General features: G+C 40.2%; 1 protein-coding gene across 2 annotated transcripts in view; it reads right to left on the bottom strand.

Annotated features, from left to right (window-relative positions):
- VRK1 (VRK serine/threonine kinase 1) overlaps positions 1-18,297 on the bottom strand; it is an 83,541-nt gene extending 65,244 nt beyond the window's left edge. For both annotated transcript variants that reach the window (XM_030803390.1, XM_012498215.2), the window contains exon 1: positions 18,154-18,297. The gene's annotated coding sequence lies outside the window, so the exon portion shown is untranslated. The remainder of the gene's footprint in view (positions 1-18,153) is intronic.
- Positions 18,298-23,515: the final 5,218 nt, after the last annotated feature.

The following is a 23,515-nucleotide window of genomic DNA, read 5'->3' on the forward strand; positions in this document are numbered from 1 at the left end:
AATTTACAATTAAAATGACATTTTTTAGTTATCACATTAGTCATATTCAAAAAATAAGAAAATGCACTGGGTTGGTAAGAGTATGAGGAAAAAGGCATAACAATTTGGCATTATCAAAATTTTAAATGCATACCCCCTTTTGCTCACAAAGTGTACTTCCAGTAATTTATCATGTAGGGATACTCACATACTGTCAAATATACATGGATAGTTACTGCAGCATTACATACAATAAAAGACTAGAAAGATCCTTAATTACCATCAAGAGGGGACTTCTAGGTTGGACCGCAATTACTTTTGCACCAATATAATATTAAATGAAGCATGGCATATCCACAGAATGGAATATTAGGCAGTTTTAAAAATAAGGTAGATCTACATACATTGGCATGGAATATTCACCAAGATAATATCATTAAGTGAAAAATACAAGGAAAGAACCTTGTATTAGAACATTCTTATTCATAGAAAAGGACCATTATATACATGCTGCATATGCTTGAATATGTATGACTGCACCCCTGGGAGCTGTACAACAACGTATCCCCACGCGTGTACATATAGCACATTACTAGGAGGCTATATAATCAATTAGTAGCAGAGGATGCCTTAAGGGTGGAAAACTTAATTTTCATTCTTTGCTCATTTATACTGTTTAAATTTATTATTGTGTGCATGTATTAATTTTTCAATTGAGGTATTTTTTAAGAATTCTTCATGAATAACAAAAAGAACTTTAGTAAATAAAATGCCAAGTAATTCTTTCCAATATTAGTCTAGAATTTACCAGTGCTTCTAAAGCATCAGGATCAACAGTCAGCCCTATCAACTGCCACAAGTTAAAACACTGAAATTGACAACATAGAAAAATAACTCTCAATACCTTAATCTGCAGACAGGATCATACCTTCATGTTTTGAAGATAAAGATGAGGTCAGTCTTTAAAGAGCAATAGTCTCTAGTCTTTAAAGTACTACAGTCTCTAAAAGACAAGTAACTGAAAATGAATACTGATATCAAGTTCTTACATTAATATGATCACTTATTTTTGCTCAATTAATCCTAAATGAGTAATCTTTACCACGAAGAATCAATTAACCATTAACTAGAATTTATAGCTCTTATGTATAAATGAACTAATATATTACAATTAATACCATCAATATTCAAGCATCTATATGGCAAGCTATATGCTGGGTAATTTAAACACATTATCTCTAATTCTTACGATAACCATAAAACAAAGGTATAATGATACTGACTGTATCATTACATAAGGAAACCAAGGATAAGGGAAATTAAATAATTTGTCCATGGCCTTACAACCAGTAAGTTGTAAGGAAAGTGTAATTTTTGTAAAAATGCCTTTTTGCTAATTAAAAGAGAGCACATACTGCAGAATAAATCATGTGCGAAACAAGAAGTCTTAAGGTGGAAAAATATTTGCTTTAATGACTAATAACACAGCCATAAGTATAAATGCCATAAAAATAGTATAAAAGATCAAACCTAAACATACTCACATGTTACTATAAATACATATCCCATGGCCTAACTCTGTCAAGTGAAAAGAAATATGACTTCCAAAAATCCAAAGGACAAAAGTAGTAATGAAATAAATCACTGAGGTAAATAAAACTTCTTCAGAAAAGTTTTTAGTTTTTTTAATATACTAACACAAATTCAGTTGAAAAAAACTTGATGTATAAGCCACTGAAGAATATATGAAAAAAGCTAAGAAAATAATACATATAAAATAATAGTGCACTTAATGAGACTGTCTTCTAGATTCTAGTCCAAAACCCTGACGATTCTAAAGTCTGTTTCTTCTGTAATCTCAGGGTTTGAATGACAGCATTTGTGTTATCATTTCTTACTAAAGACCCAAACAAAATCAACTACTCAAGAATCTAATTCTGCCTATATGCAAAAGAAAGTAAGGTGAAAATCCCAGTCAGCACCGGGCAGTGTTAAGAGCACTGTACTGACTACACATCCTTGTACACAATTCACAGCAATTGTGATACTGTATTACCATTAGTTATGTATATGTCAATCTCTTGTGACACTGTTTGTGAGGATCTCCAAATCAAGGACCCTGTCTTACCTTGGTATCCCCTCAGTCTAACATATCTGCCACGTGATGTGAAACCAACTGATAGTTCTTAAGAATGGGCTGAATTAAAGCCATGGTCCAGGTCTACCTGTTGTGAACTTAAGACAAGACCCAACTTCTCCAGGTCTTTTTTCCTTATCTGTAAAATGAAAGGCTAGGATTAAAGTCAAAGCCAGGCATTTTACCTACTAGTTTGTAGGGAAAGGAGCAGAGTTCATTTTATTAATATAACCAGTATGAACCACAAATGATCTATTCCAATAACCAGTAGATGTAAATTTTCCAATCTAAGGTAATTCACATGTATGTATGTTGCTAATGGAACCTGTTGCCAAGAAAATGTAAAAGGGCTTGAAAACCCTCTTAACCATCCTGCTTAATACAGAACGAACAGTCTCTGAACAAAATGGAAGAAAAAGAAAAAACATTTTGAGTTAAAAGTAAATCAGAGTGAACATTAAAAGGTTAATGAACTCAAAAAGACAACTAAGCCAATTTAAAAATGGGTAAAGGATTTGGACAGACATTTCTCCAAAACAGATAAACAAATGACCAACAAGCAAACAAAAAGATGCTCAGTATCATTAGTTGTTAGGGAAATGAAAGTCAAGACCACAACGAGATACCACTTCCTACCCACTAGGACGTATATAAACAAAAAGACAGTTAACAAGTTTTGGTAGGATCTAGAGAGATCTGAATCCTTACATATTGTTAGTAAGAATATAAAACATCACATTCCGGGGACTGTTGTGGGGTGGGGGGAGGGGGGAGGGACAGCATTAGGAGATATACCTAATGCTAAATGACGAGTTAGTGGGTGCAGGAAATCAACATGGCACATGGATACATATGTAACAAACCTGCACATTGTGCACATGTACCCTAAAACCTAAAGTATAATAAAAAAAAAAAAAAAGAAAAGAAAAAAGAAAAAAAAAAGAATATAAAACAGTACAGCCACTTTGGGAAAGTTTGGTAGTCCCTAAAATACTTAAAGAATTACCTAGGTATACTCAAGAGAAGTGAAAACACATACCCGCACAACAACTTCTACATAAATGTCCATAGCAGCACTGATCATAATAGTCAAAAAGTAAAAGCAACCCCAAAGTCCTTCAACTGATGAACGGATAAATCAAATTTGGTACATCTATACAATGGAATATTATTCAGCAATAAAAAGAAATAAAGTATTAACACATGTACAACAGGGATGAACCCTGAACACATGTTAAGAAACCGGTCACTAAAGACTACATATTGTATGATTCCAATTACGTAAAATTTCCAGAATTGATAAATGTATAGACAAAACTATTTGTGGTTTCTTGTGGACCAGGTAGGGAATGGAGAATGACTGTTAGTGAGTAGGAGGTTTCTTTCAGTACTGATGAAAGCATTCTAAAATTACATTATGGTGATGGTTACAGTCCTGTGCATACACTAAAAGCTACTGAATTACACCTTTTAATGAATGAATTGTATAGTATGTAAATTATATCTCACTAAAGCTGCTTGCTTTAAAAAAAAAAAGGTTAATGAGAGGGAAAATGTGATAGCAAGGATAACAAAGAAAAATAGCTACACTGGATTACAGCGTTCTGTGGAAACTAAACTAAATCTTTTCAAAGAAGGGTTAAAAGCACCTCAAAGCAGGCCACTAAGAACACAAAGAAACCAGCAAATGGTAGATTTTCTGTTCTGTCATCCAGGGTAGTTCCTGACTCACTCTGCTTAGAGACACAAACATATTATACAGTAATTTGGAACGTATGCCACTTTCCAAGATGGAAGACAGAATTTGCCAAGACTACAACTCACTGATCTTGAATGACTTCTGCTGATTCATGAAACTCTACGCTGTGTATGTGATTCTTAAAAGTTCAAGTACGAAACTGAAGGAAGGGATAAGTAAGATGAATAGTATGTGCAGATGACTTTCAAAAATGGAATTTGCTCCTTTCTGTAGGAGATAGCTAATTTTTTTTTAATGGAATTGGTGTCTTGTACCATGACTTACTAAAGCATGATGAGCTCCTGGCAAGGGACACAGTATATTAGTAAGATCAGAGGCTGGGCACGGTGGCTCACACCTGCAATCCCAGCACTTTGGGAGGCCAAGGTGGGTGGATCACTTGAGGTCAGGAGATCAAGACCAGCCTGGCCAACATGATGAGAGCCTGTCTCCACTAAAAATTCAAAATATTAGCTGGGCGTGGTGGCGTGCGCCTGTAATCCCAGCTACTTGGGAGGCTGAGGTGGGAGAACCACTTGAACCCAGGAGGCGGAGGTTGCAGTGAGCTGAGATAGCGCCACTGCACTATCGACAGAGTGGGACTCCATCTCAAAAAAAATTTAAAAAAAAATCAGAAGAACAGGTGATCTTGGACTTGCCAATGTGATCAATAAAACTATCTTTCATCAGCAGCTAAGTTCTAGATGGCACATTCGAACTGGGAACAACATAAAGCTGGGAGATGTTATGAATATTTTAGATAACACAATCTAAATATAAAAAGATTCTAACAAGCCTCAATACAACTACAAAAGTAGGTAGAGATCTAGCAAACCACAGTCAGAATGAAAATCAGAAAACATTCCATTCAAATCCTTCATTTCACAAATGAAGCTGAGTCAGGAGGGATTTAAGAATATGCCCAAGTGCAGAAGGGTCATTAAAGGTAATCTAAGGTGGAGAATACTGGAATCCTAACTCCCAGGCTTGTGTCCACCATACCCAATGCCACCTGCTACTACTTGTATAGATAACCATATGATAAAAGTAAAAGAAGCCTTGATCCCTACCTCACAACACACAAACAAATTCCTGGGGACTTTGACCTAAATCTGAAAGGCAAAATACTAAAGCTTCTAGAAGATAACATAAGAAAATAGCTTCAGGCCAGGCGCGGTGGCTCACGCTTGTAATCCCAGCACTTTGGGAGGCCGAGGCGGGCGGATCATGAGGTCAGGAGATCAAGACCACAGTGAAACCCCGTCTCTACTAAAAATACAAAAAATTAGCCAGGCGTGGTGGCAGGCGCCTGTAGTCCCAGCTACTCGGAGAGGCTGAGGCAAGAGAATGGCGTGAACCCGGGAGGCGGAGCTTGCAGTGAGCCAAGATTGCGCCACTGCACTCCAGCCTGGGCGACAGAGCGACACTCCGTCTCAAAAAAAAAGGAAAATAGCTTCATCACCCTGGAGTAGCAAAAACTTCCTAAACACAAAAAAACACTACCCATAAAGGAAGAGATGGATACACTGGAATTGATTAAAATTTAGAATTTCAGTTCATCACTTTACGAGAGTGAAATGACAAGCCATAAGACAGGAAGATATTTTTATAATTCACATATTTGACAAAGGATTCATATCCAGATACCTTATAAACTCCACATTTCAATAAGAAAAAAGACAATCCAATCTGTTTAAAATGGACAAAAGACTTGAACAGGAACTTTATAACAGAGGGTATCCAAATGGCCAACAAGCATATGAAGAAGTGCTCAAATTATCAGTCATTAGAGAAATGCCCATGAAAACCACACTGAGATCTTCTATACAGCCACTAGTGATAAATTTTTTGTAATATTTAACTGACAATATCAAGGAAAGCAAGGCTGCAGAGTAACTGGAACTTTCATATGTTGGTAAAAGTATAAATAGGTAAACAAGGATGAAAAACAGTTTGGCGGTGTCTATTAAAACTAGACATGTGGCCAGGTACAGTGGCTTACACCTGTAACCCCAGCACTTAGGGAGGCTGAAGCAGGTAGATCACTTGAGGTCAGGAGTTGGAGACCAGTCTGGCCAACACGGAGAAACCCTGTCTCTACTAAAAATACAAAAATGAGCCAGGCGTGGTGGCAGGTGCCTATAATCCCAGCTATTTGTGAGACTGAGGCAGGAGAATCACTTGAACCTGGGAGGCAGAGGTTGTAGTAAGCCAAGATCACACCACTGCACTCCAGCCTGGGTGACAAAGTGAGACTTCATTTCAGAAAAAAAAAAAAAAAGAAGGAAAGAAAGCTAGATGCATATACATTTTGACCAGGAATTCTACTCCTACTACATATGTACCCAACCAAAATGAATATATAAGTATGCCAAAAGATACACACATATACGTATGTATATGATTATAGCAACATTGTTCATAATTGCCTCAAAATAGAAACTATTCAAATAACTAAAATGTAATGAATAAATGAATTTTGCTATGTAATTTGTGGTAGTTTTAAAAAATGACCACAAATTATTTGACACACCTCTCATAAAGACATGAGGTCTATGTCCCCTCCCCTTCAATCCAGGCAGGCTGTGTCTTTGTCAACCAATAGAGTATGGTGGAGGTGAGATTATATGACTTCTGAAGATAAGCCACTCTCAGGAAACTTCCTCTGGACACTCAGCCAACATGCTGTGAAAAGCAAAACCTCCTGACCCCACATGTAGGTTTGGTCAATAGTATCAGATGATCCTAGCTTTCTAGACGTTCTAGTCAAGGTACCATACACGAAAGTGGAGAAGCCTCTAAATGATTCTAGACCCCAACCATTGTAGGGCAGTGATAAGCCATAACCACCAAATTCCCAATCCACAGAATTCATGAGCATAATAAAATGGTTGTTATTTTACACCACTAAGTTTGGAGTGGTGTGTTATGCAATAACCAATAATCAAAACTAATATGTTATGCAGGGATAACCACAACTACAGAGCTATTTTTAAAAATAACAAACTACATGCAACAACATGAATGAATCTCAGACACAACACTGAGTAAAAGTCAGGCAAAAAAAAAAAAGGCCAGAGGGCATTATTCCATTTACATGCGTTCAAAACCAGGTAAAACTATAGTTATGTAAGTCAGAATTGTGGTTACCTTGGGTGGGGGTAACTACTGTCTGCAAGATATCCCCACATAATCTGGGCTTCTGGAGTGCTAGAAAATGAATATCTTCATCTGGGTAGTGGTGATCACAGGGTGTTCACTTTGTAAAACTTTAAAAATAATTGAGCTTGATGCTTGTGCACCCTTTTGTTACACTTCAAAACAATTTTTTTAATCAATGGAACTTGGTAACCCAAAGAGGCAAGGCTATGAGGGAGAAATAAAGGATGACTTCCAAGTCTTCAGGAATGACTGACTAGGCAGTTCCATAAACTGAACAATTAAACAAAAACAGGGGCAGAAAGCAGGGACCATGTCCTATTCATTTTTTATTCAAGTAATCTACCACAGTACTTAACACAGAGTCACTCCAGCATTACAAGATACTCCTATTATTTTCGTCCTAACTTTTTGACCACCACTTCTTGGTCTCCTTTCTTATTTCCTTTCTGCCCAGCTGCCTCTTAATATTGGTATTACCCAGGCTTCCATACTCAATCTCTTTTCAATCACATGCGCACACACACACACACACATACGGAGAGAGGGAGGGAGGGAGGGAGACAGGGAGAGGGGGAGAGAGAGACAGAGACAGAGAGAGAGAGAGAGAGACAGAGAGACAGAGTGACTTCTTTCTCTTGTATTTCCAATCTCAGTGCATAGCATCATCACATACATGTTCTTTTAGGCTGGAAACTTCCAATTAAACCAAGAATTAGGATTCCAAAATATCTTTAAAAGTTGCAGTTAGGTAAATTCAATAAAAAGAAATTTAACAAGACAAACATAAGCTCCCATGGTTGGACCCCAAAACTAATGCATACAAACAGGATGAAAAGACATAGCTTAGATAGATGCAGGGATTTTATTCAACTTTATGTTCAATGAAAATGACCACACAATCATTTTGTGGGCACAAAAGGATATAGCTAATATTAATAAAAATAAATTATGTAGAAGAAGGAAGGTGATATTCTTCCCTTAACTCACAGAAGAAAAGTGTTATATCTAGAATAAGAGATACAACTCTGTTTCTCACTATCAAGCCATGTCTGGAGCACAGAATTCAATTCAAAGCACTACAGTTTAAAATGAAATTTTTTTAAAAAGAGGAAAGCCACCAATGTGGTAAACTGACATGAAACCATGCCATGTAAGGAATAGCTAATGAACTGGAGATGTTTCAAATCAAAAAGACTGAGAATACTTGATGACTATTTTCACATATTTGAAAGGATGTTACGTGGAAGAGGGATTCAGCCTGTTCTACATTTCTCCAAAAGGCAGAAGTGAGTAGAAGAAAAAAGTAGACTTCCACTCAATGTAAGAAAGAACTTTCTAACGGTCAAAACTTTAATAAAAATAGGATAGGCTGTCTCTAGAGCAGTGGTTCTCAACCAGAGATGATTTTGTCTCTGTAGCCAGAGATGCTAGTAAACATCCCACAGTGCAGAGAACAAACAACGACCCAGGTAAAATGTCAACAGTCCCATGGCTGAGAAATTCTGCCCTAGAGGTAGTGAGTTCTCTGTCATTGGAGGCATTTCATCATAGACCAGACCATGTGATGATGTCACAAGAATGGTGGGCCAGGAATGGTGGCTTGTCATTCCAGCTACTCAGGAGGAGGATCATTTGCTCCCAGGAAATCAAGGTGGCAGTGAGCTATGATCGCACCACTGCACTCCAGCCTGGTTGACAGAGCGAGAGGAAGGGAAGGAGGGAAGGAAGGAAGTGAGGGAGGGAGGGAGGGGAATGATGGGAAGTGAGAGTGAATTGAAAAAAGTTTTGTTTCAGATACCTCTCCAGAGAAAAATATCTTCAGGTGTATCAAAGTGAAAATGATGATGACAAACATTTATTGAACACTTACTGTGGGCCAGACATTACACCAAATGACTCATGTATACAGTTTGCAGTTAATTCTCTCAACAACTCTAAGACAGGTATTATTTTACCTTGATTTGATGCTAAATTGAATTGCTCTAATGTCACACAGCAGTCAATATTTGAACTAGATCTACCTGATCCAATTTTATATGTCACTGTCCAAAGCATAAACATCAAATGACTTTCAAAGCTTTCACACTCTGGAAAAGAAATGAACCAGCACATATTGCACAAGTATCAGGACAATGTCTGAACAGGTTTGTACTCACTGTAAACCTAGCTGGCTAGGAGAAAGAGGAAAGGATTATTTGAAGTAGTCCTGTGATGAAGAAGAGAACAATTATCCTGATTGTCCCCAACTGCCTACTTCTGAAAGAGCCAAGAAGCTCTTATATACCCATGGAAGCTGGGATTAATGATGACATCCCTTTATCCATAGGCGTGAAAGCTCAGGATGGACAGACGTTTGAACATCCCCGACTGGGAATCCTGCCCTTAACAAATACACTAGATGCAGATACATGGTTTCTTGGCTGCCTATACTCACGCCCATCTGTCAGGATGGCAGTATGCCTGCTCACATGCTGGTCAAACTGTCACTAGGGCATAGGTGCCAAGCAATGATAGTTTTAAATGGGCAGCTTGCATAGCACTATAAGAGCTTGCTCTTCTGCAGAAAAAAAAAAAAAAAAAAAGAAAGAAAAATTCTCTGTGATAACACTGAAGGGCTGCAATCACAAGTGAAATATTCTTGGTCAATCTCAACATTTCAATGGAAAAAAAGATCTAGACAAGTAGAAAAGAATCAGAATAAGGAAGTTAAATCAAACAGAACAGGTACTCTAAAAACATGTGAGTTGTTGCATGAAAGCTTTTAACACTGCCCTTCTTTCATTAACACGTGTCAATGGTAACCTCTTAACACTGTAAAATCCTTGCCTCAACAAGTCATCACTGATTTTTTTCTTAATGGGATGATACATTTCTCCATGTTCTACATAGGAACAGAAATGCATTGATTTCTAGTAGTTCGACACTATACAGGTTCTATTTGTTGACTGATTATTTTTAAAATGACTTAAGTTTAATCCACAGCCATGATAATCTCTTAAATGCACAAAAGAAAGCAGAAACCAAAGAGATCCCCACAGATAAATCGTGGGGGAGGGGAAGGGTATAATTTGCATGGAGAAAGAAACTAACAACTGAAGTAGGCGCTAACAAAATGCAAAGTGAGTACTTTCGCTCATGAATTTAATAGGACTCAAGGGCAAAAACACAGATCTGTTATCTTTCACATCCCCCTGACTATAAGCAAAATGTTTCTATACTACATCTAGGTTTCTAGTGTATCCTTTAATATCTCACATGAAACATATAATGTCTTTACTGTCTGGAAATTCTTCCCTAAGACCAAAACCTTAAAGCTGCAATTTGAGCCATTTGTTCTTATGCAGTCCTCAGGATTTTGAAGAACAGCTGGTCATCATCATTCTCTGTATAGTTCTTCACATACAAGTATCAGCACACACTGATTAAATAACCCCTGAGTCTCCTCTTTGCCATGATAAATAAATCTGATCCCATTAACTTTTCCTCATTGGACCGATTTATGAACTCTTTATGTTTTTATCATTTCAGTTGCTCAACTCTTGGACTCTTTTCAGGCCTGGTAAGGAATGTCACCCACATCAACAATGAGCCAACAGAAACTACTCTTTTTCCCACATGTACAACTTAATAACAGTAGCATAAATACAAAACAGTTTGGAAGTCCTGCTGACTTCTCCATATCCGTCACTGAGGACAGCAGCAAAAGTTTGAAATCTACCATTGCCTTCTAGAAAATACTAGGAATTTATAACATTCTGAAGTAACACCACTTTTTTAGCTTTCTGGCAGATATCTGTAATACAAAGTAGTAAGTCAAGGGTCACGATTATATCCCGTTCTTCCTACCAATGTATCGCTGTCACAAATGGTCCTAAAACAACTTCTCTTTAATACCATTTCTATCATACCATTTTCCTGACTAAGAATAAACAGCACCTTCCTAATAGCCAATGAAACTGATTACAAATGCTTCAATCTAGCTAGAAGTTTATATACTCTTTCTTTTTCATGAACCAATGATCCTTCCTTTACTTCTCTACTTCCCTTCACTTGCATGACTCCCCAAAACAGCCAGTTCTTACTTATTTTCTCTAGAACAGATCTTTGCCCATGTTATTCTCTAAAATGTTTTCCCACTTTTTCCAGACTCCAGCCATGTTATACCTTCAATAAACCTGTATTTATTAATACTTAATTGCTCATTCATTTCTTCCTGTCTTTGTTTTGATATCTAATTTACAGTATATGGCCAACTGATTTTTGATTTTTAAAACTTATTGAATGGAAAAAGGGTAGACTTTTCAACAAATGGTTTTGGAACAACTGGACATCCATGGACAAAAGGAAAAGAAAAATGTACCAAGATCTAAATCTCACATCCTGTGCAAAAATGAAACCAAAAAGGATCACGGATCTAAATGTAAGACGTATAAGGATAAAACACTTAGAAGAAAAAATGAGAACATCCTCCTGACCTAGAGTTAGGCAGAGAGTTCTAAGATAGGAACTAAAAACACGATCCATATATTGAGAAGTTGGACTTTATCAAAATTTAAAACTTTTTTGCTGCTAAAGACACTGTAAGAGAATGAAAAGACAAGCCAGAGACTGAGAGAATATATTTACAAATCATATATTTGGCAAAGGATTTTGTATACACAACATATAAAGAATGCTCTAAAATCAGTAAGAAAACAAACCAATCACAAAACGGGTAAAAGGCTTGAACAGACAAATTACCAAAAAAAATATGAATGGCAAATAAGCACATGAAATCATCAGCCATTAGGATGCAAATTAAAGCCATAACAAGATACCAGTGCACACAAAAAATATCACCAATACCAAATGGTAGTGAGGATGTGGAGAAACTGTATCTCTCAAATACAGCAGCCCTCCCCTTCATCTGTGAGGGACACATTCCAAAGCCCTCAGTGGATACCTTAAATGGTGGAGAGCATGGAGAGTATCAAACCCTACCTAAATATGTTTTTTCCTATACATACATTAGATAGACATACTTACGATGAAGTTTAATTTATAAATTAGAGCCAGTTAAGAGATTAACAACAATACTAAGATAGAGTAACAATATGTCAGCAGCCAGACGCGGTGGCTCAGTCCTGCAGTCCCAGCACTTTGGGAGGCCGAGGCAGGCGGATCACCTGAAGTCAGGAGTTCGAGACCAGCCTGGCCAACATGGTGAAACCCTGTCTCTACTTAAAATGCAAAAATTTGCCGGGTGTGGCGGCAGGCACCTGTGATCCCAGCTACTAGGGAGGCTGAGGCAAGATAATCGCTTGACCCTGGGAGGCAGAGGTTACAGTGAGCTGAGATCACACCATTGCACTCCAGCCTGGGGGACAAGATAGAGACTTGTCTCAAAAAAAAAAAAAAAAAAAAAAAAAAATGCCAGCATCACTAGTCTTGCACTTGGGGTCATTACTAAGTACAATAAGGGATTCTCAAACATAAGCACCAAGATACCAGTCAATCTGATAGCCAAGAGTGAGTGACTAGCTGGTGGGTAGTGTATACAGTGTGGATATGCTGGACAAAGGGATGATTCACACCCCACCTGGGACAGAATAAGAGGGCTCAAGATTTCATCACTATATGACCCAACAGTTGCACTTCTAGATATTTATTCTAGAACAATTAAAACTTACAGTCACACAAGAACCTGTACATTAATGTTCATTGCAGCTTTACCTGCAATCACCAAAAACCAGAAACAAACCACATGGCCTTCCATGGGTCAATGGTTAAATGTGATACAGCCATAAAATGGACAAGCACTGTGTAATTATCAAAAGCAGGAAAGTGACACTAATACAATATTCATCATTGAACTACTTATTGAAATGTCAGCTTTTACATTCTTTTGTGTGTCTAATTCTAGGACATTGTGTCATGTGTACAGATTCACGTAACCATCACCACAAACAAGACACTGAACTGTTCTATCATCTCAAAGAAAGTCAGCCCTAACCCCAGCAAAACGGTCTGTTCTCCATTTCTATAATTTTGTCATTTTGAGAATGCTATATAAGTGGAATCATACAACCTCTGAGACTGGCTTTTTTCACTCAATACAATGCCCTTAAACTCCATCCAAGTTGCTGCATGTACCAACAGTTTGTTTCTTTTTTTGATGATGGTGTTCTACCGCAAGACTATCACATTTTATTTAACCATTCACCCACTGAAGGACATGTGAGTTGTTTCTGGTTTTTAGCTATTACAAACAAGGCTGCTACGAGCATTCATGTACAGGTTTTTTTGTGAACGTTAAGTTTTTATTTCTCTAGGATAAAGGCTCAGGAGTGCAACTGCTGGATTGTGTGTCAAATGTATGTTTAACTTTCCGAGAAATTGTCAAACTAATTTCCAGAGTGGTTATATCATTTTACATTCCTACCAGCAACATATGAAAGATAAATTTTAGAGTCAGCATTTCTAAAGTATTTTCTGCAAGTCTGAAAAAACAAGATTAAACTTCTTAAATGTTATAATCTGAACTTATTTTTAAAAAATGAATTTTAAACTCTTTTCCTCATTCCCAAATAACAGATTACCTCTAAGAAAAAAATGTATACAGCTGACCCTTGAAGAACATGAGTGTGAACTGTGCAGGTCCACTTATACACAGATTTTCTTCTGCCTCTGCCACTCCAAGACAGCAAGACCAACCTCTCCTCTAGTTCCTCCTCCTGAGCCTACTCAACACCAAGACAATGAGGATGAAGACCTTTGATGGTCCACTCCCGCTTCATGAATAAATAAATATATTTTCTCTTTCTTAGGGTTTTCTTAATAACATTTTCTCTAGCTTATTGTACTGTAAGAATATAACATATACTACATATAACATACAAATATGTGTTAATCAATTGTTTATGCTATTGGTAAGGCTTCTGGTCAACAGGCTATGAGTGGTTAAGCTTTTGAGGAGTCAAAGCTTATACGTGGATTTTCAACTGCGTGGGGGTCAGCACTCCCAACCCCTGAGTTGTTCAAGGGTACACTGTAATTACATATAATCTCTATGTTGATAGCTGTTGCCAAATTACATAGTAAACTGCAATAAGACGTGAAAAAAGCAACTCTAAAGACTACAGTAGAAACAGTAAAAGTTTCTCTCCCTAGGTCTTCCAGACACAATCTATAACTTAAGGTCTAACAGTTCTTTCTAACACTTAATATTGTGAAACACAATCACAATGCATTAATACTTAGTGTCATCAAATGATGACTTTTCTTTAGCTGTCACTTGATAAAAACAATCTAAGAAAAGCAATTAACCTGAAATAAAGCTGTGGTTATCTTAGCTATGTCTAACTTCATGGTTTGTTTAATTTTAGACATAAATGACAATTAGATAATGCAATCTCTTTTGGATTCTTAAAGCAAGAATCTAAGTCTAGAGCAGACATATCTGCCGACACACAAACAGCCAGACAGACAGTCCTCAAAAAGAAAAGAAAATAAATACGCAGAAAGAAATTATAAGGTCCCTGAAACAGTGGAATGGGGCTGCTTGTGTTCCTAATGACTTTCAGTTCTCATGTTTAGTCCCCTGCAGGACCAACTATATTGCTCCTGATACTGAGATCCACACGACACGTGTCCTTCCATTATCAGTATGATATTTGCTTTAAAAGTATATGACAGAACATTCCCAAATCTCAAATTACCTTGCAATTTAATTATTACTTCATCTAGTATATCTTCCCATTTAATGAATAAGACTTACCAATAAACATTTTGGTATACACATTTAATATTCATCTTAAATATTTGCCAGTGTGAACAGTATCTACCTTAATTTTCAAATCCTAGAGCACTGGTTCCCATCCTATGGGCGGGAGACCCATAGAGAGACAGGAGTAACTGCAAAGAATCATCAAAATCCATATACTTACCTAAAGACTAAATAAATGTGATTCACACAACATATATGTTTCCAAGCTGACAAAGATACTGTGGCTAAGAAAATTCTTAATAAATTTCCTGAAAAATGTTGGTAAAAGTAGAGCAGTTTCTTCTCATTAGTATTTATTGATGAATACTAAAAATCTAACTCCTAACATGGGAGAAGGGCTATCGCTCGTACCTCTCTAGATTTTCTAGAGAGCTTTTCTTTTTTAAAGTGTTGCCCATATGTCACTCAGAACAAGAGGAGTAGGATGTGCTTGAATTTGAGTGCAAAGATTTAAGACAACATTAGGAGAGATGGAGCAGGAGTAATTGGGAAAGTGCATGAAATTACTTCAAAATAGCAACTTCAGAATGCTGGGTGCTTAAATATCATTCAAGCACCAAAGGGAAAAAATTCAAAGGACACAGCCCTCTGCATCTTTATAACGGCAAGTAGAAATATATTCACAGGAATTTTGATCAAAAGAGCCAAACTTATCCTAGAGTAAAAATACATCTTGGTTACAACACCTACCAAAATGTTTTATTAGGGTTCTATCACCCTTTTAAATTACTCTTGTACCTTTATTAAACATTTTCTACATTTTAACATTAATAGTGCAGTTTTTCAAATGTGCCCTACACATTTATTGGATTATTCTGTGCTGGATGCTAGATAAAGTTAAAAAAAGAAAAAAAAAAAAGACGTACATTAATTTAAAACAAAGAAAACTTGCTTCAGCAAAACACTACAATAGCAAGAATAGACTTTGCACCTAGCACAATTCCTTGCAAATAGGGGGCACGTGATCTCTGCTGAATAAATGAGTCCATTTCTTCTTACTCCGAAAAATAACCCTGGCAAGCATGTAAAATATCCTACCAGTCTGAAAAATATTCTCCAGTCCTATTCAGCTACCAATCCATTCTCAGAACCCATCAAGAGCAATTTTCATGAAAGCCTCACTCACACGCACAAAGAGGCAGCATTTAATTCCCATTAGGCTCACTGCCTGATCTATGGAGATATAAGCATTTGCACATTTGCATAAATTCAGGAGACATCCTTCATTTGATATAAGGTAAATCTTAAAGCTTCGCTTCATTTCCAAATAAGTTTTGTTTTTCAAATCAAAAATATTTTTAAAGTTTTATTTTTCAAATCATAATCCTAATCATAGTACATTATATCTTATTAGGGATGCTTTTAAGAAAAAAAAATATAGCTGTCAAAATTAAAATCTTGTTTTTTCATTTCTAGACATCTGGGACATTTCACTTATATATTTATTATTATTTCACATTAGTTCTCAAAGTTAAAAAAAAGCTGGCCTATTTCCTTTAAGAAATTTAATTTTAGCGTCTGTCAACATTTTGAATGCATTACTGTTATTTTTAAAATATACACTTGCATACTGGAATAAAACTTAGCATAAGCTTTCCATATAACCATTTCCTGGGCACTTACTAACTTACTATATGCCAGGCTCTATGCTTAACACATTACTCCATTATCTCATTTGTTTAACAAATATCCTCTCATAATTTTTGCAGCACTGAGCATAACAAGAAGACATTGCACTATAAAACTGGTATTTGTACTGGATACCAGAACTAAATTGACAGTAACGCCTAACACAAGTTTATTGTTATTAAATTCAAGTTGTGTTACTGTATTAACACAGAATCTGATCAGCAATGTTGAGATGTAGAGAATACCATCTGTGGTAGCATCAACAGAGAAAGCTATTATTAAGTGACTACTTAAGTTACATTCCCTTCTATAGGTAACAGATGAACATAATCTTATCTACCCAGAAATTTAATTCCAATCACTACATGCCATTTTGAAGAACATACACGTAACCTACATAAAATGACTATATAAAGAACCCTTGCTTCCCTCTGAAAATGCTTCAAAATTGTAGATTAAATTCTCCCCCAAAGTATCATGCTCAGCATGTCATAAAGAAAGGTGCCTTTATTGTGAACTCTTGAAAATAAACGCTGCCCTACATTTTTTTTACTCTTTTGAATTTCAGTCTCAACAGATGGGCAATTCCAGTTTAAAAAAAAAAAAAAAGAAGAAAAACACACACACAATAAAAATTAATGAAGTTCTTCGACAGTTCCCTAAAACCAACATCCTCCCAATAGCAAACTGTATTTCCAAGTTGTTCCAAGAAAGGGACACAAGAAGGGGAAGGGAAGAGTCTATACAAAGGAAAACAAAAACGGGTGACTTGAAAGAAAGGACATCAGAAAAATGGGTGGCCTCAATAGGAACCTATAGTGTCTGACTCTGCTGCTGTCTGTCGAATTTAATTCTACCACCTAAGAGTTTTGAGACGAGAACCACAACACTATTTCGGTGGTAGGAAAAACTACGCGTGGCCCCTGAATGGAGCCGCAACAGTAAAATATGCCGCCCTGCCAGGTAAGGACAGAACTGAGGAGAAACTGTCAAACGGGTATGAAAGTCCCTTGCAAAACCCACAAGCGGCTCTAACTGCCTTGCACCAGGCAGACCCTCAAGTACAAGATCACGGGGCCTCCCCGCGACGTGACACGGAAATAACGGGCGGCCTCGCGGTCCCCAGGCCTGGCTGCCACCCTCAGGGGTCAGCCTCCCTCTCCCCTCTCAGGTCTCAAGTCAAAGGTCACATCCTCTGAGATGCCCTCCCGGATCACCTAACCTAAAGAGCCTCGCCCCCATTTCTCTAGCCCGCAATTGCCTGTCCCGTTTCTAAGAAGGCATTTCCATATCCGCAAAACATCGCAGCTGCGCGTGTTGCTTCCCTTCTAGAGAGTGAGCTCCGCGGGGCAGGGGCCTCGCCTGCGCTGTTCACCCGGAGCCCCGCCTGACAGACCCGGCTTCCCGGCGAGGCCCGAGGCGGCGTTTGCGAGCTCGGCCGCGACACCACGCGCGTCCAGAACGTGGAGCTCAGATAGGGGCCGGCCTGGCCAGTCCAGGCATCCCCGGGGGCGCCTGCGGGGCCTGAACGAGACAAGGAAGGAGCGGACGCTCGCGCAGGCGGAAGCCACGCGGCGGAGCGCGGTCCCGCGGGGCGGCTGGGGCTGAGGGCGACTCCCGCACCCCGGCGGACCCACAGGCCGCCCGGAAGACCCAGTGCCGGCCCCAGCCCCCGGCCGCCCGCCTCCACGCCCCCGGCTCGGCACGCGAGTCCTCGAGCCGTGTCGCCTGCGGCCTCCCTACCCTAAGCCGCAGACCGGTCGCCTTCTGCCCAGTACGAACTTCCCGCCGCTTTCGCCGACTCGCAACTCGGCAGCTGCGCCGGCCCCTTCTCACCCTGCAGTATGGAGCCTTCCCATTGGCTCGGAGGCGACGAGAATGGGCGGGACGAGCGGGAACACGGGGCGCGGGGCGGAGGCTACGCTAGCCCCGCGCCTCCCCGGGAATGCCGGGAGCTGTGGTCCAGCGCTCCCAAGGCATCCTGGGAGTTGGAGTCTCTTAGCGGCAAAGGGCGATCCCCCTCCTTCTGCTCCCTAGCCTTCTAGAATATATGGTTTACAGCCTTGTTCGTAGTAGCTTGATTTATTAAGTGTGTTGGCAGAGAGTTGGGTGTAAAATAAGTTTCCTGTTTCTGTTAGGATTAAATGAAATAATCTATAGGCAGTACTTTAAACTTAGTTGGTGCTCAATAAATAGCAGATAGTATTAGTATTATTCTGCCCACTCATTGATATGTGTCTAAATCCTACCTGTTTTTCGAAGCCTATTTCAAAGCCTATCTCAATGTCTACCTAATCCTCTGCAGTGTTTCATCTGTAATCAACGTATGCCACAGTTTGCGTTGTGTTTATTATTTTTTTTTATTTATTTATTTTTTTGAGAAGGAGTCTCGCTCTGTCGCCCAGGCTGGAGTGCAGTGGCACAGTCTCGGCTCACTGCCAGCTCCGCCTCCCGGGTTCACCCCATTCTCCTGCCTCAGCCTCCCGAGTAGCTGAGACTACAGGCACTCGCCACCACACCCGGCTAACTTTTTTCCGTTTTTAGTAGAGACGGGGTTTCACCGTGTTAGCCAGGATGCTCTCGATCTCCTGAGCTTGTGATCCGCCCGCCTTGGCCTCCCAAAGTGCTGGGATTATAGGCGTGAGCCACCGCGCCCAGCCGCGTTATGTTTATTATAATCAGCTAAGTCTCCATCATCCGTGAGACTGAGAGCTTATTGGGCACTAGGTCATTGTTCTAGGTCAAAATCACTGAAGTCACAGGCAGAGGGAGATTAACAATGAAGCATATGAAGCGTAAGCTTCAGGACCTCACTTGCACAGGTCCCTCAATGAGTTTACGTAGCTTTGGGGGTTTTTTATTTGTCGATTTTACTTTTCTTTTTCTTTTTTTTTTTTTTTAAGATATAGTCTCACTTTGTCACCCAGGCTGCAATGCATTGGCGCGATCTCGGTTCACTGCAGCCACGACCTCCTGGGCTCAAGCAATCCTCCCACCTCAACCCCCTGAGTAGCTGGGATTACAGGCACAGGCCACCACTCCTGGCTAATTTTTGTATTTTTTGTAGAGACAGGGTTCGACCATGTTGCCCAGGCTGGTCTTGAACTCCTGAGCTCAAGCAATCCACCCCGCCTCGGCCTCCCAAAGTGCTAGAATTACAGGCGTGAGCCACCACACCCAGCTGATTTTTCTTAAAGTAGATCCCCCAAAATTATGTGAGCTTCAGTCCCTACAAAACCTGGAATCACTCTGTCCATTAGACAGGGCAATATAGTGCCTGATGTCTTACATTTTCCCCTCCAGATGCTCTCATCTGCTCCAAATACTTCTCCTGCCTGCCCTCTGCCCCAGGAGGCTGACCTCTACAAATTACTTCGTGCTCCCTGTGCTCCCCGGCTTTGGAGTGTGCCCAGGGGAGAACCCCACAGAAGATTGGAGGAAAAAGAAAGGTTGGTTAGAGTAGGTTAAGCCCCTGGATCCTTACTGGCAGGGTCACCTCCAGTTGGCAGGTCCCTCAGCTGAAGGTCACTTCTCCCTGGCCCTCCCTCCACTTTGCGGTAATAGCCCTTCCCTTTGTGCCTCAGGTCTGGAAGTGATAACGTCACGGCTGCTGCTGACCCACAAGTTACTGCTCCCTCCCTCGTGGTTCCTACCCCCATTGTAAATAGTCTCATTGCAAATAACCTTTCTCAGATTATCCTATTTCGAATTATGTCATCTGCTTCCTGTTGAGACCGTAACAGAACATGGGCAAGGTGAGCACTCACTAAAATTTGTCAGCAAAAAAGTCTCAAGATTCACACATCTCATGGGTGTGGAATCCCCCAGCAAGACTCTGTGGCCAGAATCCACTGAGAGAAAGACACACACACCCACACACCCCCCACACACACACCCCTACACCCACAGCCACACACCCACACCCACACACACCCCCACACACACACCCACACACATACCCATACACACAGACACCCATACCCCCACACACACACCCACACACACCCCACACACACCCCCACACCCACACACACCCACACCCATACACACACAAACCCCCACCCCCCACACACACCCACACACATACACACACCCACACTCACACCCACACACACCTACACACACACCCACACACACCCACACACATACAGACACCCACACCCACACACACCCACACCACCCACACCCACACACACCCACACCCACCCACTCCCACACACACACACCCACACCACACACACACACACACACACACGCTAAGAAAACTTGGAACAGGACTTATCCGTCACAGTGTGACCATGTTCCCCTAACCTCACAATAGACATATGAAGAAATGTCCCTGTTTCCACACTGGGTTGACAATTGGCTGACCTTAAAGCACAATTAAATCAGCAACAGTGTAAGGTGAGAATGGAATGTATTTATTCTGGAGCTCTTGGCCCTGGCACCCTTCGTCTGATGGCTCACTGTTAAACACTCCTTAAGTGCAGCCCTGTTCCAAGGCAGTTGCCAGCACCTACAACATCATCCACACATGCTGAGATGTCTTCCCAGTGCAGAGCATGGCAGGACACCAGTCCAAGCTGCTGTCACAGAGACAACACGTCTGAAATGCTATAGATGGGGATACAACTCTCGAAGCTAGGAGACTCTCGACACGTTTTTGTGAGTTGATAGCTTGGTATCAAGATCAGGGTCATACATAAGATTGACCAGTGAGGACTTGCTGTTGGTGGGCTTTAGAAATTAAGAACTGATGGCTCACACCTGTAATCCCAGCACTTTGGGAGGCCGAGGCTGGCAGATCACGAGGTCAGGAGTTTGAGACCAGCCTGGCCAACATAGTGAAACCCCGTCTCTACTAAAGATACAAAAAATTAGCTGGGTGTGGTGGCGGGCACCTGTAATCCCAGCTACTCAGGAGGCTGAGGCGGGAGAATCGCTTGAACCCAGGAGGCGGAGGTTGCAGTGAGCCGAGATCATGCCACTGCACTCCAGCCTGGCGACAGAGTGAGACTCCGTCTCAAAAAAAACAAAAAGAAAAAGAAAAAGAAAAAAAAAGAAGAAGAAATTAAGAATTGAACTAGGTAGGAAAGGTTCATAAAAATAATCCTGCCATATATTCAAAATATCTATACAGTCCAAACAAATGTTTACAGAGCACTTACTGTGAGCCAGAGATTGAGCCAAATTCCAGGGATTCTGGTTTAATGTTTAAGGAGGCCCTACTATTCGTCAGGCACTGTGATTTTTCACACATATTATTTCCCCAATTCTTAGAGGGGAAAAAATCTCAAAGAATTTAGACAATGATTCTTGGTCCCCTGAATCTACTTCCAAATGTTCTTTTTACTGCCCCTTTATGCCCAGCCTCAATACATGAGGACAATTCTTACAAAGAAATAATTTTAGCACAGTGGTGGAGACTTGTACAGAATGCTATCATAGCCTAGTACTGAGATTCCTGGTTAAGGGGTCATCATGGATGAAGCAGGGTGACTTAGTGAATAAAAATTTTCCAGCTTCCCTGTAAAGGCAAACCAACTAAAAATTGATACATGGGATCTGTATTGACTTGCTGCATAGTCAGACTCCAGAGTTCCTTTTTTTTTTTTTTTCCATCTATGGGAGCCCTAACACAAAGGTATAGAGAAATAAAAATAATCCAGGCACTTTGGGTAAGTGTGAGGAGGTTGGTGTTGGCTCCACCGTGGCAGAAACTCAATCTATAAACTTCAAACAAACGCCATAGTCATTAGGAAGCAACACTGTCCTGGCGGGCTGCCCAGGAGCACTGATTCAACCCATGAGTCAGTTTATGCATCCTTGTCCTTGTTGTTTTCATCTGTAGAATGGAAACAATCATTCTGGGCCAACCAGCTCTCTGCCACCCCAGGCTGATGGGAAGCAGATGAGGTAATGTTTGAGAAGGGCTTTGATCTATCCAGAACAAAGTCGCTAGGGTGTCCTTACTCAGTGTAAGTGGCCTAAGAAAAGCCCAAGAAAATATTACTTCCTGGGAGAAAGGAAAGGAAAGAGGAGTGAGGGGCAGAATGTGATCAGGGTCTTCTGAGTACCCTGACCCTGGTTTGTACTCCCCCACCTGCTCTTGATGCTTTATCTCATCCCAAGTGCCCAGAACCTTTATTTCCCTTTTAGCAAGGACTTTGGAGGATCCACCATGTGTCAGGCAGAGTGTCTGATATGGATTGGCTGTGTCCCCCCCCAAATCTCATCTTGAATTATAGTTCCCATAATCCCCACATGTCATGGGTAGGAGTGAGTTCTCAAGAGATCTGATCGTTTTATAAGGGGCTTCTCCCCCTCACTCATACTTCTCCTTGATGCCACCCTGTGAAGAAGGTGTGTTTGCTTCCCCTTTTGCCATGACTGTAAGTTTCCTGAGGCCTCTGCAGCCATTCAGAACTGTGAGTCAATTAAACATCCTTCCTTTATAAATTACCCAGTCTCAGGTATGATTTTATTAGCAGCGTGAGAGCAGACTAATATAGTCCTTAACACATTTATAATACAGTGGGAAAACCAGATACGTCCACTAATTCTAGTAACTATGATGTTTATGAGAACCTATTACATGCTGGGAAAACCATCTCATGTAACCTTGTGAGGTGGGTGATATGACCCCAGTGTCCAGATGAAGAGACAAAGCCTCAGTGAAATGAACTGATTTGCTCAAGGTCACACTGCTAGTGGCAATAGAGCTGCCTGACTTCGAGTCCATCCTGATATCAATCACAGCTGCTGACACAGGAAAGGGTAACGAGGCAAGAGCTAACTGGAGGTACACAGACTCCACAGTAAGAATGCAGGAAGAAGAGTAAATCGTTCCACCAGGCCTCACAGAGAAGCCTGAGAAGGTAGAGAAGGCAGCATGAACCCAGCTACTCTGCTGAACTAATATGGTTCCTCCCACAATGGTCGAGATAGGTTTTTTTAGATATTATGACACAATAATAGATTATTGTAATTATTCTGAGGTCAGAAGTGGATGAAAGAAGTTTTAAAAGCCTAGAAAATGTTTCCTTCTTTTCTTCCTCCTGATAATGACATCAGTGGTGGTGATGATGATAACAATGATGATGAT

This window comes from Nomascus leucogenys, chromosome 22a, assembly GCF_006542625.1.
Source record: "Nomascus leucogenys isolate Asia chromosome 22a, Asia_NLE_v1, whole genome shotgun sequence".
NCBI lineage: Eukaryota > Metazoa > Chordata > Mammalia > Primates > Hylobatidae > Nomascus > Nomascus leucogenys.